This window comes from Budorcas taxicolor, chromosome 18, assembly GCF_023091745.1.
Source record: "Budorcas taxicolor isolate Tak-1 chromosome 18, Takin1.1, whole genome shotgun sequence".
Taxonomy (NCBI): Eukaryota; Metazoa; Chordata; class Mammalia; order Artiodactyla; family Bovidae; genus Budorcas; species Budorcas taxicolor.
In genome coordinates this window covers 50,912,828-50,926,625 of record NC_068927.1, presented here as the reverse complement: position 1 = coordinate 50,926,625, position 13,798 = coordinate 50,912,828, and the positions used below count along the sequence as shown (strand labels likewise).

At 55.7% G+C, this 13,798-nt stretch overlaps 1 protein-coding gene and 1 non-coding gene across 5 annotated transcripts in view; both read left to right on the top strand.

The window, feature by feature from the left end:
* The first annotated feature begins 237 nt into the window (after window positions 1-237).
* On the top strand, window positions 238-310 carry TRNAG-CCC (transfer RNA glycine (anticodon CCC)). The gene has a single exon. It is a non-coding gene; the product is annotated as a tRNA-Gly (tRNA).
* Window positions 311-4,328: 4,018 nt separating this feature from the next.
* AKT2 (AKT serine/threonine kinase 2) overlaps window positions 4,329-13,798 on the top strand; it is a 50,455-nt gene continuing 40,985 nt past the window's right edge. For 3 of the 4 annotated variants that reach the window (XR_008200916.1, XR_008200915.1, XM_052656695.1), the window contains exon 1: window positions 4,329-4,491. The gene's annotated coding sequence lies outside the window, so the exon portion shown is untranslated. Of the gene's footprint in view, window positions 4,492-11,432; window positions 11,557-13,798 lie in introns of those variants that run through there. The other variant, XM_052656697.1, reaches the window with a different exon arrangement.

Sequence of the window (13,798 nt, the reverse complement as noted above, 5' to 3'; positions counted from 1 at the left end):
GAGGCCCTCAAACAGTAATTAAGTGGTTTGTTAAAGCTACACAACGGACAGAAGTAGGCCATTACTTTCCATTTTTCATGAGTTCAAAGCACAGACTGCCTGGGTTCAAATCCCGCCTTCACCCCTAACTTGTGCTGGGACCCTGAGCAAGCCCATGGTACTTAACCTCCAAGACTGTGTTGACAGCAACAGGATAGCATTGGGGGGGACTGTGTCAAGAACATAACCTGGGGGATGTCCCTGGTGGTCCAGTGGCTAAGACTCTGTGCTCCCAATGCAGGGAGCCCAGGTTCCATCCCTGGTCAGGGAACTAGATCCCCCATGCCACAACTAACAGTTTGCATGCCCCAAGGAAGATGGAAGATCTGAGTGCTGCAACAGACCCAGCACAGCTGAATGAATAAATTTAAAAAGACAACCCCTACCCCCGGCCCCCAGAACCTAGCCTGTAACAACTGCCAAGTAAGTTCTATTGCTACTATTTTGCATTGAGGAAAGGCAGGCTCAGAGAAGTGAAGGGATTCTGTCAAGGACACAGGAGAGGCATGACTGGAACTAGGGCCTGTCTATATTTCCAAAGCCAGTGCATATTGTTCACCCCCCAGACTAGTTTGTTTCAAACTGCAAGGCACAAGCCAATAGTGGGCCAGAAAATCAGTTCAGCAGGGTCTCAAATGGCACTGAAAACAAAAATTAAATACCAGAGTGCATCATAAGTGCATGCTTGCTCAGTCGTGTCCCACTCTTTGTGACCTCATGGACTGTGGCCCACCAGGGATTTTCCAAACAAGAATACTGAAGTGCGTTGCCATTTCCTCCTCCAGGGGATCTTCCCCACCCAGGGATTGAACCCGTGTTCCCTGTGTCTCCTGCACTGCAGGCAGATTGTTTGCTGCTTGAGCCACTGGGGAAGCCCTAGAGTGGATCATACATAAGGGTAAATAGGATTTGGCGACACTTTTGTTTCATGAGATTATAAGTATACACCTTTGTGTAATAGGGTTTCTTTGGCTGTACCATGACTTGCAGGATCTTAGTTCCCCAAAAAGGGATTAAACTTGCACTTCAGTAGTCAAAGCACTGAATCCTAACCGCTGGACCCCCAGGGAATTCCTACCAGCTATTAAAATAGTTGGGAAGGCATTACCCTTGACTACTGGGCATCCCAAGGGGCACTAGTGGTAAAGAACCAGCCTACCAGTGCAAGAGATGCAAGAGACTTGGGTTTGACCCCTGGGTTGGGAAGATCTCCTGGAGGAGGGCATGGCCATCTACTGTAATATTCTTGCCTGAAGAATCTCAAGGAGAGAGAAGCCTGGCAGGGTATAGCCCATGGGGTCCCAAAGAGTTGGATGCCGCTGACCAGACACACACACACCCCCGTGATTACTAGTGTCCCAAAGAGCTGAATGCAGCTGACCTGACAGTCAGACACACACACACACACACACACACACACACACACACCCCTTGGAGAATCCCAAGAACAGAGGAGTCTGGTGGGCTACAGCCCATGGGGTCCCAAAGAGTTGGACACAGCTAACCAGACACACACACACACCCTTGACTACTAGTGCCCCAACAAGTTCCGACACAAGCAAATGGGAGCTTGCAGGGAGGTCTCTGTGCATTGTGATCCACCCTGTGTCCCAGGAGGGACGGGATTCAGGTTAATCCAGGAAGACTTAGAGGTAGGGGAATGGGCTATGTGCTGTTCATCATGGAGAGGACTAAAGAGGGTAGGCCACAGCAGCCTTGAGCCTAGAGTAGAGCAGAGAGCTACTTAAAAAAAATTTTTTTTAAATGTATTAGCTATTTCTTTTAAAAAATATTTATGTATTTATTTAGCCCTGTTGGGTCATCCTTGTGGCATGTGGGATCTTGGACCTTCCCTTCCGACACTCAGGCTCTTCATTTTGGCCTGTGGGCTTCGCTCTAGTTGTGGCACACGAGCTTAGTTGTTTCATGGCAGGTGGAATCTTAGTTCCCAGACCAGAGACTGAACCTGAGTCCCCTGCATTGGAAAGTGGATTCTTAACCACTTCCTGTCCAGGGAAATCCCAGGACTACTTCTTGAAACAAATACTCCTCAAGAGCCCATTCTGTGCCAGGCCCTTTGCTGGGCAGTGTTAGGTACACAGTGATGACTAAGTTAGTCCTAGACTTCTCCCTCCTGGGGCCTTCTGGGCAGTGGAGGAGACAGATCTGTTACCACACAGTGAGAGACTAAAATGGTCAGGGCTGTGGTGGGGGACACATTGGTCAGGGTGTGATGGGGAAGGCCAGGGATGAGGGGGAGCACAGAGCAGCAAGTTCCTAGCTGGAGACCCATTAGCAAGGGCTGGTTCCAGCATTCGGTTTACCTCTGGGGAAGCTGGGGCTTCCCAGAAGGCGTGGAGACAAAGAATCCACCTGCCAGTGCAGGAGGCCCAGGAGACACAGGTTCCATTCCTGGAGTAGGGAAGGGCAATCCACTCCAGTATTCTTGCCTAGGAAATCCCATGGACAGAGGAGCCTGGTGAGCTACAGTCCATGGGGTCACAAAGAGTCAGACACAACTGAACACACACACACGGTCACAAAGAGACACGACTGAATACACACACACACAGGGTCACAAAGAGACACGACTGAACACACACACACACACACAGGGTCACAAAGACATGACTGAACACACACACACAGGGTCACAAAGAGACACGACTGAACACACACGAACACACACACACACACACACACACACACACACACACACACACACACACACACTCTTGAGCAGACTTAGGTAGAATCCCTGAAACACTCTTGCAGACTTAGGTAGACCCAGGATTTTTCAACTCCCAGCCAGACTTGTAGAAGTATGCACTAACTAATGGATACTTGTGAAGCTATGTGGCACTCAGTTCAGTTCAGTTCAGTCGCTCAATCATGTCCGACTCTTTGCGACCCCATGAATCATAGCACGCCAGGCCTCCCTGTCCATCACCAACTCCTGGAGTTCACGCAAGACTCACATCCATCGAGTCGGTGATACCATCCAGCCATCTCATCCTCTGTCATCCCCTTTTCCTCCTGCCCCCAATCCCTCCCAGCATCAGAGTCTTTTCCAATGAGTCAGCTCTTCGTATGAAGTGGCCAAAGTACTGGAGCTTCAGCTTTAGCATCATTCCCTCCAAAGAACACCCAGGGCTGATCTCCTTCAGAATGGACTGGTTGGATCTCCTTGCAGTCCAAGGGACTCTCAAGAGTCTTCTCCAACACCACAGTTCAAAAGCATCAATTCTTCGGCGCTCAGCCTTCTTCACAGTCCAACTCACATCCATACATGACCACAGGAAAAACCATAGCCTTGACTAGACGGACCTTAGTCGGCAAAGTAATGTCTCTGCTTTTGAATATGCTATCTAGTTTGGTCATAACTTTTCTGGAACCCAAATTCAGAAGGTAGGAAGCCCCACCCAGCCTATGAGAGAGCAGGGACCGGGGTGCCAGATGTGTCACGGCTGTCTACTACTCTAGTTAATAAAAGGGCCAGGATCTGTGCAGTTTTATTTTTATAGGGCGATTTCCTTTGGAGGCCCAAGTTACCCCGTAAAAAAGTTACATTCCCATATTTCATTGGATGTATATGATGGGCAGACAGGAATAATATTTTGGAGTCATAGCATGTATTAATTTATATAAACCATTCTGTTTACGTAAAACAGTCCAGTAGCCCAGTGACGCAACTATGATTGTTTCCATTTTGCATCTGTGGCTACTGAGGCACAGAAAACGGTCAAGCCTTCTGCCCACAGCCACCAGCAAGGAAATGCAAAGCTGGGTTTGTGCGGCTTCAGGGCCTGTGCTCAACCACGAGGAGAGGTACTGAACAGGAAACCCTGCCTAACGTCCGCTCCCGGGCTCTTTAAGAGCTTAGGAACCTGGACTACAGACGAGGAAGGAGTAAAGCCAGATCAAAGCGTATGTAAATAAGGACCAGGGGATGCCGGGCAATATCACAGCGGCCTGCCAGCCTCTAGGGACAGCCGTCGTCAGAGGCCTACTGAGCCTGCGCAATTCTTTTTTTCTTTTTCCCCTCTGGCGCCTGCGCGAGGCACATCCCAGGCCCACGCCGGCTCAAGCTCGCCGACTGTACGCAGGCGCCCTTCTCTTGAGCCGCCACCTCCGCCACCTTGCGCTTGCGCCCTAGCGCTCCTGGGGGGGGGGGGGTCCCTCGCTCCCTGCCTTACGTCAGTTCCTGTTTGTGGCGGGAGAAGGCGGTATTTCCGTCCAGAGGGTGGGAGGGGGCGGTAAGCGGGGGCCGGGGGGAGGGGGCGGGGGGGCCGCGCCGCGCGAGCCGTTGGGCCTGGCTCGGCGAAGGCGTTGCCACCGCTGCCGCCGCCGCCGCCGCCGCCTCCAGGAAACGTAAGGAGCGGGATCAAGCGCAGCGTGGCGATGGGCAGGAGGAGAACCCCGCCTGCGAGGCTGGGCGGCCGGCGGTGACAGGTGAGTGCGCCAGCGCGTGTCCCCGAGCGCGCCCCCCCCTCCGCGATGGTCGCGTCCGGACCCCCCCACCACCCCCCGCAAAGCCGCCCTGGGCCGTTACCACCGGCGTCCGCCGGGCGCGGACCGTGGTCCTTGAGCCCCCGCTTTCCGGGACGGAGTGGGGGTGGCCGCGCGGGGGCGGTGGAACTGGCCCTGCGGGGGCGGGGGCGGCGGGTTGTACCACTGAGGCGGCAGGGGGCGCACATCAAAGACCGGGGACCGACCGTCTGGAGGGCTGGGGGCCGCAGACCCCCGGCGTGTGCGGGCTGGGCGTTGAGCTAGTGGGCCGGGAGGGACGGCGCGCTGGGCGAGCGGGTGCGGAGCCTTGGAGGGGGCGCGCCTCACCCGGTAGAGGGGGCTGTACCTATTCGGGGCTGTGGGAAGGGTTCCTAGAGCGTGTTTGGAGAGGTGGGGGCTTTGGGGAGGGGGGCTGTACCAAGTGTGGCCGGGGTAGCGCCCTGTGGGTTGTACCACTGAGGTCCTGGAGCGGGGTGGGGGGGGCATCCTTAGAAGTAGAGCCGCGCCGTATCAGAGGAGGAGAGCTGGGATGTTTGTGATCTTGAGGGACCGCGCGGGGCGGGGAGCCGGGCCCGAGGGGTGTTTTAGGGGAGCACTGTGGGAGCCCGGTAATGCCGAGCGATGAGGAAGGGGTTCTGCCTTCTGTGTTTGGTGGGTGGAGCTTGGGGTTTACACTGAGTTGCAGGGGGCATCACTTTTATTGAACTTCTTGTTGACTTTCGGGGGAACTGGATGGTCAGTGGGGCTGCTCTCTACCCTAGAACCTTTGCATATTATTAAACTATATTTTAAGGTTTGCGGGACACCTGTGGCAGATTCTTGCCGTGGTTTTAGCTGGGGTGTGGGGTGGTGGTGGGGAGACGTCTTAGACGGCACTTGTTTTCTGAGCTTTCGGCTCCATATTAGGGAGGGGAGGGGTTATGAAGTTTGGATTTGAGGACCTGTGCCCCCGGACCTGCTTAAGACTTGGAAGGAAGGAGTGTTTTGAGGGCCACCTCTCCCCGAAGGCAGGGTGGCTGGGGACGTCTTTATCCTTGGGATTCGGAGCACCTTTTTCCTTGCATTTGGAAGCCACTTGGGCTCAGCAAGAGTCCTAGGCGTCATTAGGCCCTCCATGTCTGCCTTTGAACCTTGTTTACTCTCCTCAGAGAAAACATCCATCAGGACCTCTGGGCTGATAGTGGTTGGTGGTGGGTGCTGGTGTCCAGCCCCCTCCATCCTGGCCAGAAGGCCAGACACATGGTTGTGTCTTCTTGGTTAGCAGTCCTGCCGCCCATCATGTTTACGCTCTCCACCAGGCGATTAACAGTTGGCTTCACCATTAGCGGCAGCGAGGCTGAGCGCTGTTTTCCCAGCTGTTCCTCTCTCCATAGGCCAAGGGGACTCAGGCGGGGATGCCCCAGCCCACACTGACCCAGGGAGGAAGGCTGCTCTGAAGGACTGGGGGCAGCTACCCCACGAAACTGGTTTCTCACTGTGATTGCTGGGTGGGAGCTTGGAGCAGCTCGCCCCAGTCATGAGGCCACTGCCCCTGCTCCTTAGGCCAGCCTTGTGACCTTGGCTTGCTCCGTAACCTTTGCCCTAGGTCTGGAGTTCCCGGAGGGCTGGCCGTAATCCCTCATTGACCCAGCTAATGTGAGCTGGTGATGTGGTGGAAGCGGGCAGACAGTTGCTCTTGTCCACACCGTCAGCCTCCAAGCTGACTGGCTTCCATGGGTTGTGGTTGCTGGAGAGAATGGTCCCTGAGCTTCTGTGAGGCCATGGTGACTGCTATGTAGAATTTCTCTGCACTGGGGGTTTCTTCCTTTGATCTGCTAATGTTTAGAGGGTTTGCCTGATAGGATTAACAGCAGTAGTCAAAACAATAATCGTGAGGTCAGTGCCTGTTGAGTGCATTCTGTGTGCCACACGCTGTTTAGAATGTGTCTCAAGGGTTAACTTGCAGGATACTCACATCCTAGAACTTTGTGTTCTGTTGTCATGATCTCCATTTTAGAAGGGGAAACTGAGGCACGGAGTAGCAAATCAGTTCCAGAGTTCATGAATTTTATTGAACTCTCAACCTGTCAGGCACATGACAGGCTGTTTACACACATGAACTCATTCAAACCTCCAAACACACCCATGGGGTAGATACAGTTCTTCCCGTTTTATACACTCCTATGAGCTAGGCAGCAGCGTGATACCCATTTTACAGGTGAGGAAACTGAGACCCTTGCTACAAAGTAAAATGATTTGCTCGACATCTCAAAGGTGGAAGTGGTAGAGCTGGGAAGTGCACCCCGGGCCTGGTTTGGCCTCAGAGTGAACCTCTTGCCTGCGTGTAACTGGAACAGTGGTTTTGTTGAACCCAGGGGTGGATGTGGTGTTTCTGTCCATTTTTCAGAGTCAGAAAATTGGGGCTCGGAGGAGGAATTGCTTTCTCCCAGGTCTGTCAGACACTTGGGGGCCAGACTGGGGTTTGAATGAATTCTTCGGTCACTAGGTCCCCAAGCTTGTGGCGGGGTGGGGCTCAGTCACCTCAGGCTTCCAGCCAGCTGCACCCTTGGGTGTTTTCTTCCCTTCAGCCTTGGGGCCTAGGGCTGCCTCGAGCACCTCCGCCAGCAGCCAGCCCAGCAATTTTGGGGCTTGCAGATAAAACTTGGTTCCTCCTATGAGTTGAGCCAGGGCATCTTCTAACTGGGGGCAGACTGTCTGCTGGGAGCCGGGAGGGAACAAGCAGGAGAGACACAAGACAGTTACCAGGGCACCCATGTGTGAGGTCCCTGCACAAGGATGGCGTGGTGGGCTCACGTGCACGTTCTAATGCTTTCACGTTCTGGTTGTGTGACCTTGGACCACAGTGTCCACCTCCATGCAATGGGCTTAGAGCAGCATCCACCTCAGGCTTTTGTGAAGACCACATCAATTAATCCAAGAGAAGCTTCTTGAACCGTGCCTGGCACTGCATAAATGCTCTGGTGGCAGTCTGAGGGCATCTGTCCTTCCCCACCTCGCCACTCTCAACCCTTTCAAGGCATTGTCCTGGAATTCAGTCCCCCGGCCTGGCCTAGCCAGAATCCGGGAGTCTGGTGTCCTGGTTTGTAATCTCTGTGAAGAGCTGCATTGAAGTGCTTCAGAGCACTGGGTTCAAGTCCACCCCTACCCCTTGGTGCCTGTATGACTGGGAGCAAGTCCTCCGTCTTCCTGAGCTCATTTCATCGCTTGTGTCATGGGATGAGTCCCTCCTCATAGGTTGCTGTGAAGGTTAAACAGGTTAATTTGTGGAAGGCACTTGTAACCGTGCAGGCATAGCAGTGAGCTTGCAGCAAACGTTTCCTGTTACCAGTACTTAAGAATAGTGCTGGACACACAGTGAACCCTCAGGAGATCTCAACAGTTGTAATTCTTATTTTTTCTGCTAGGATTTTGCAGGTCCTTCCCAGGTTAAAGGGCCCTATCAGGTAACCCCAGGAGGAGGGCAGGGCTGAAATTAGCATCTCCATTTTCCAGATGAGGAGACTGAGGTTCTGGAGGATTAAGGGGTAGGGGACATACTGTGAGACTGGCACATGCATCCCCCAGGCCCCTCTTCTCTTCCACCGTTGCTGCCCAGAGCTCCACCGAGGCCGAAATTCTAGCTCCTCTCCAGATGTCAGGTTCTGCGGAAACCCTTTTGCTGTATGTGCTTTCATTGACTCTCCACCGCCATAGCTCCCAGGAGTGCTGGTAACCACCTCAACCCAGGTGAGAACAGTCCCTTTGAAGGCCGAGAGGCACAAAGGCAGTCTCCAACCCAGAGGGCAGCAGAAGTGCCTGTGGGAGTCAGGGGCCAGGCTGCCTTGTGGGCTGGGGCGGGAAGCATGGCAGTGATCCTGAAGGCATTCCTGAGTGAAATGAGAGGTTTTTGTTGATCCACCAGCATTTATCGAACACCTGTTCTGTGCCCGGCATTTCTTCAGGTACCAGGGATACAGAGGGGCACTTGATGAAGGCTCTGCTTCTGTAGAGTTAAGGGAGGTAAACCCTGAACTTCATGCATGAACAAGGGGCAGATTGAGGGGAGGGGCTCGGCAATTAAAATCAGGTGTGACGGGCTGCCAGGAAGGCCTCTGAGTGGATCCCAGATGGGCAAGGTGACCTGAGGAGAAGGAACAGCCTGGGGGTGTGAGGAACCACAGTGCAGAAGTCGCAGGAAGGACAGGGCTTGGTGAGGCACAGGTAAGCTGCACAGAGGCCTGGGCGGAGTGCAGGGGGTGGCTAGGCCAGGGGCTGAGGGCAGGCAGGGTCACTCGGAGCCTCACGAGACCGTCTTGAAGAGTGGCTTGGGCAGACTTAGGGTGTTAGAAGATGCCTTTTGCCATCTGAGAGGTTCTCAGGCTTCTCCCTGGGGCGGGGATAGACTTTGGAGCCCGTCAGGCTTCCCACTTCCCCCTTGAGTAGAATCTCTGATAGAGAAAGAGCAAAGACCTTGATGGTCGCCGCCTCCTTTGTGGTTTTCACACCGTGTTCCCCAGGGCCCATGGCTGTTCCCTTTAAGGGACACATGGGGGAGGCTCAATGGGCTGATCTTCTGCTCACCCCTCCCCAACCCAGCAGCTGGGCTAATCTCAAACAACAGCACAGAACAACAGTAATGCCTGATAAAAACTATACCTGCGGGTTCTGCCTTCCACTCCCCGCTTATGTGCCTGAGGGCCTGTGGCATTCCTGGCGCTGCTCTAGAACTTGGATGGCGGGGCCTGCCTTCTGGTGGAGGCAGGTTCCCAGCAAGCAAGCCAGTGATAGGAATCAGATTGTGATTAATGTTTCAAATTGATCAGCTTCCCCAGAGCTCTCAGTGGAATGAATGGAGCTCAGGGGAAAGAGGGCGTGGGGACCTAATGTTTTAGCTGGAATGACCTGAGAAGGCCTCCCAGGGGAGGTGCCGCAGTGAAGAGCCCATGGGAGGACGTGCATGAGTGAAGGTCCCTCAGACCGAGGAGGGGTTGGCTCTGGTCCCCACCTCCCTTGGACTTCCTTGGTGGCTCAGATGGCAAAGTGTCTGCCTACAATGCAGGAGACCCAGGTTCAGTCCCTGGGTCTGAAGATCTCCTGGAGAAGGAAATGGCAACCCACTCCAGTATTCTTGCCTGAAAAATCCCATAGACGGAGGAGCCTGGTAGGCTATAGTCCGTGGGGTCGCAAAGAGTCAGACACGACTGAGTGACTTTACTTTCCCACCTCCCAGGAGTGAGAACTGAGGCCTGGAGAGCCCCAGTAACCCATGCTGGTTCCCCCAACACTGACAGGCTTTGTATTTGGGCAGAGTGGCTCCCAAGGCCCTCCTCCCCAGCCTAGGAAGGTGCTTGATAACCAGGGGTGATGGCGACCTCTAACCCCACACCTGAGCCTGGAATTTAAGGGTTAGTGTGGTAAGCAGGAGCCTGGCTCTTGATTTTCCCAGGCTCTGTCTGGAGTCTTCCTGAAAGGAGCAGAGCCCCTCAGAGCAGACATCCTTGGGCCTCCGGTTCCTTGGGAAGGGGGATTGGAAGGGAGTGTCTTTGGCAGTTGATATCCAAGTCTCCAGGGATTCCAGGGACACCCACCCCTCCCTAGGCCTCTCTTCAACTTCCCAAGAGCTTTCAGTGGAAGACTGTCAGTCACCAGGCCTCTGGGCTGCACAGTGGGGTGGTTCTGTGGCAGGCTCCTCCGGACAACCAGCCAAGCAGCAAGAGGCCCAGCTTGGGGAGATGGCCCTGGGAGCAGGACCAGGAGGGAGGGAGTGAGGGAGCTGGGGTGGGAGCTCAGCCTGGCCCCGAGCTCGGCAGCCCCCGGCGCCTGCCCACATCGAGGCCTGGCTGCCCTGGGTGCGGGAATGGGGGACAGTGAGCCAGGCTGGCCAAGGGGAGCCTGCATGTCACAGGTTCCCGCAGGAAGTTCCGCAGGCCCAGCTGTCCTGCCCAGGAAGTGCCTCCGCAGATGTTGTTTCTAAGGGTGAGGCCAGAAATCCAAGGCTGCCTTGCTTTGCCACCTTGTGGGCCCTTTTCCGAACAGGCTGGGGTGCCTGCCACTCCCTTGCCTCCCTTCCACCCCCACCCCTGGCCTTTCCAGCCCAGTCTCAGGGTGTTCATCATCTGTGGGTTATTGTGTAGGAGTTCGGACTGGGGGCAGCCAACCTGGGTGTGAACCCTGCTCCTGGGTCCTCTCTCGGTTGCCTTGTAGCCTTGGGGCCTCATTTCATCTCTCTGAAAGGGGGCTGTTCCTGCCGAGAGGCCCTGGAGAGGCCCATGGAGCTAGCGTGTCCAAAGAATGTGCTCGGCAGATCTGAGCTGCTATTGCTGGAGATTGTCAGGCTGAGTACCTGTGAGTGGAGAAGCGGCTCTGGATGCGGCCAGCCTGGGCCTGGGGGTTGGCAGGGAAGGGGTGGCAGGCCAGTCACCGGACAGGAATATTCACCACGCCCGTCACCCAGCAGAGGCTCTGAGCACTCTGCATGTGCTCCCTCAGACACAGCAGCCTGTGAGGCAGGCAGCAGTCCCCCCATTTTGTGGGTGGGAAATTGAAGTGCACGGTGCTGCATAGGAGGCCGTGTGGTTGTTGAGAACTGGCAGAGTGGGCTCTCTCTGCCAGGCACTGCTCCCCAGCAGAGCCTGGGAGCTTGAGGTGGCTCTTCTCCCCAGATGAAGGCTTGGAAGGGCTTTACCCAAAGTTAAAAGTTTTAGTAGGTGACAGATGTGAAATCTGAACCCAGCTCTATCTGGGGTCAAGTCCGCCTTTTTAAGACTGGCTCTTCTGCTTGTGACCAACGCCATGGCCACTGTTTCTGGGATTGTTCCTGTTGGTCTAAAGATCTTTTCTTTGCTTTCTCTCCTTCTAGACAGAGCTGACACAAAGCAAGCCTGAGTTGTCCTGGAAATGACTGAGTTAGATCCATGCGATGTCTGCTTGGGAGACGGCATGCAGCTTCCTGTCTCTATCCGCTAAGGCCCATGGAGCCTTGACCTTGGCCAGCCCCATCCTCCCCCCGACAGAGGCCAGGGGGAAGGGGTGAGGGGTCCCCTACCCCCGCCTTGGAGTGTGATTGCTGAGTGGCTGTGGAGCCAGCCCGTGGCTGTGTCTGGTTGGTTGTGTGCCCCTTGTCTCGCTGGGTGTCTCGCTTTGTGGCCTGTGCAGCTCTGGCCACCAGGGAGCAGCGCCTGGTCTAGAGGCGGACACAGAGAGGGAGTGCGCCCTGTGAGCGCCCCGGGGGAGGGGGCAGAGACCCGGCCGGAAGGGCTGGGAAGGGCCTGGCGGGAAGGGCCTTGGGGCGACCTCCTGAGGCGAGGCATCCAGGCCGGCAGGGTAGAGTGTGGGAAAGGCCCTGAGGTGGGAGAGCCGTGATGTGGTGACCCTGAGAGGAGGCCACGGTGCTGGAGCTGCGGGAGGAGGAGCGGAGGGTGGCAGACCCGGGTCATTTGGGCAGGCCTGGGGTTCCCTAGTCCAAAGACCTAGTGGGGGGGTGTGCCGGTGCGGGGTGCTGAGCTCGGGTTTTGGGGTGGTGTCTGCAGGTTGTCTGCTTTTTTCAGCTGTGTGTTTTCATTTAGCTGGTACTTTTGAAAAGTTAATATGGGCATGTCATGAATCATCTGGGTGAGTCCTTTTAACCTGCTAGTAATAGTGTTAACATAGCTGCCACTTCCACCATAGCTCTGGCTAACTGAGGCTCAGGCTGGGCTTGGCTTAGAAGAGTTCGCCGTGGTGTAACTGCTGCTTGTCTTCCAGAGCACTGGCCTCACTGTCAGCTGTGCTTGCAGCAAGTCTCGTGGGGTCCCCACGACAACCCTGGGTTGTCAAAAAAGGCATCTTTTGAAATAACAAAATAAATGCTAGGTCAGGTTGGTGTCAGGATCCAGTTTTGTAGACAAGAATGCTGACGTTCGGAGAAGCGTCCCTTGCAGCCTGGAAGTGGTGGTCGGGATTTGAATCGAACAGGAGCAGGTGTGGGTGTGGGTCTCACCCTGGGGTGAGTGGGTCAGGGTCAGGGCCAGGGAGGGATGGTGTAGCGTGGAGTGGCTCCTCGGCAGGCCGGGATGATCGAGCCGCGGGCTGCTGAGCACCCATGGTGCTCACCCCGAGCCGCACCCCTGCCTTCAGGCTCCTGGTGCTGCACCTCCACTGTGCTGGCCACTGGCCACGAGGGGCTATTTAAATTTTAAGTAATTACAATTAAAGGGAGAATTTAGTTCTTCAGTTGAGCTAGCCCTAGTAGCCACGCTTGCATCATTACAGAAAATTCTCTTGTCTGCATCTGTCTGCCGTTACAGTCTTGGGCACACGGTTTATTCTCCCTGGATCTGTTTCTTCTTCTTCAGAACGGGTAGTCAGAGCATCTACCTCGCCGGGTCACAGGCAGGATTGTCACACGCATCCAGGCCTGGTCTGCTGTGAGCACTCAGCACCTGTGCCCATTGGCCCTGCTCAGGACCCTGTGTCTTTGCTCCAAGGTGCCCTTAGGGATAGGGTGGGGACTCACACCACCAGCACCCCCCTAAGCTCGTGGCTGGGGCGGCAGGTGGATGATGGCGATGTGGAGCAATGTCTGTAAGGGAGGAGCCGCTCAGCCAGACTCTAGGGGCTGTGTGTGCGCACGTGCAGACGTGCTTGTGTGTGTCAGGGGCGGCCCAGTTCCGCAGGGCATCCAGGGCGGTAAGGGAGGGCTGGCTGGGGTCGGTGGGGCTTGGTTTCTTGGGAGCGAGGGAAGAGGGAGGTGTAGAGGCTCGGGCTGGGGTGCTGTGAGGCCATCCGTCAGCCGTGGCCTCCTGTGCAGCCTCCTGTCCTCAGTTCCCCATCTGTGAGGTGTGGGTCCTTTGGTCCCCAAGGGAAGCAGGCGGCGGGAGAGTCAGGCCAGTGTGCAGTGCTTCTCCTGGGGACGGCTCCGGCCTCGCTGGGGCCGGGGCTCCATACACTGCCCCCTCTTCATGCTGGCAGTTCCCGTCCCTCCCCAGGAAATAGCCACAGCCCACTGTGGGGTCTTTTTTTGTTTCTTTTTTTGGCCATGCCACGTGGTACCTGAGATGTTAGTTCTCCGACCAGGGATTGAACCCGGGCCCCTGCAGTGAGAGCACCGAGTCCTAACCACAGTCCTGCTGGAGAATTCCTAGCCACAGCCCGTGTAGTGGCCTCCCAGGCCCTGCCCAGCCAGGTCCCCGGCTTTCTCTGTAGCCATGTGGTGCCTTGCTTCCCCCCGACCACCTCCTGGCTGTGTCTCATACAGTCCACACCTTCGTGCTGTTCTTCCTCGGCCTGGACC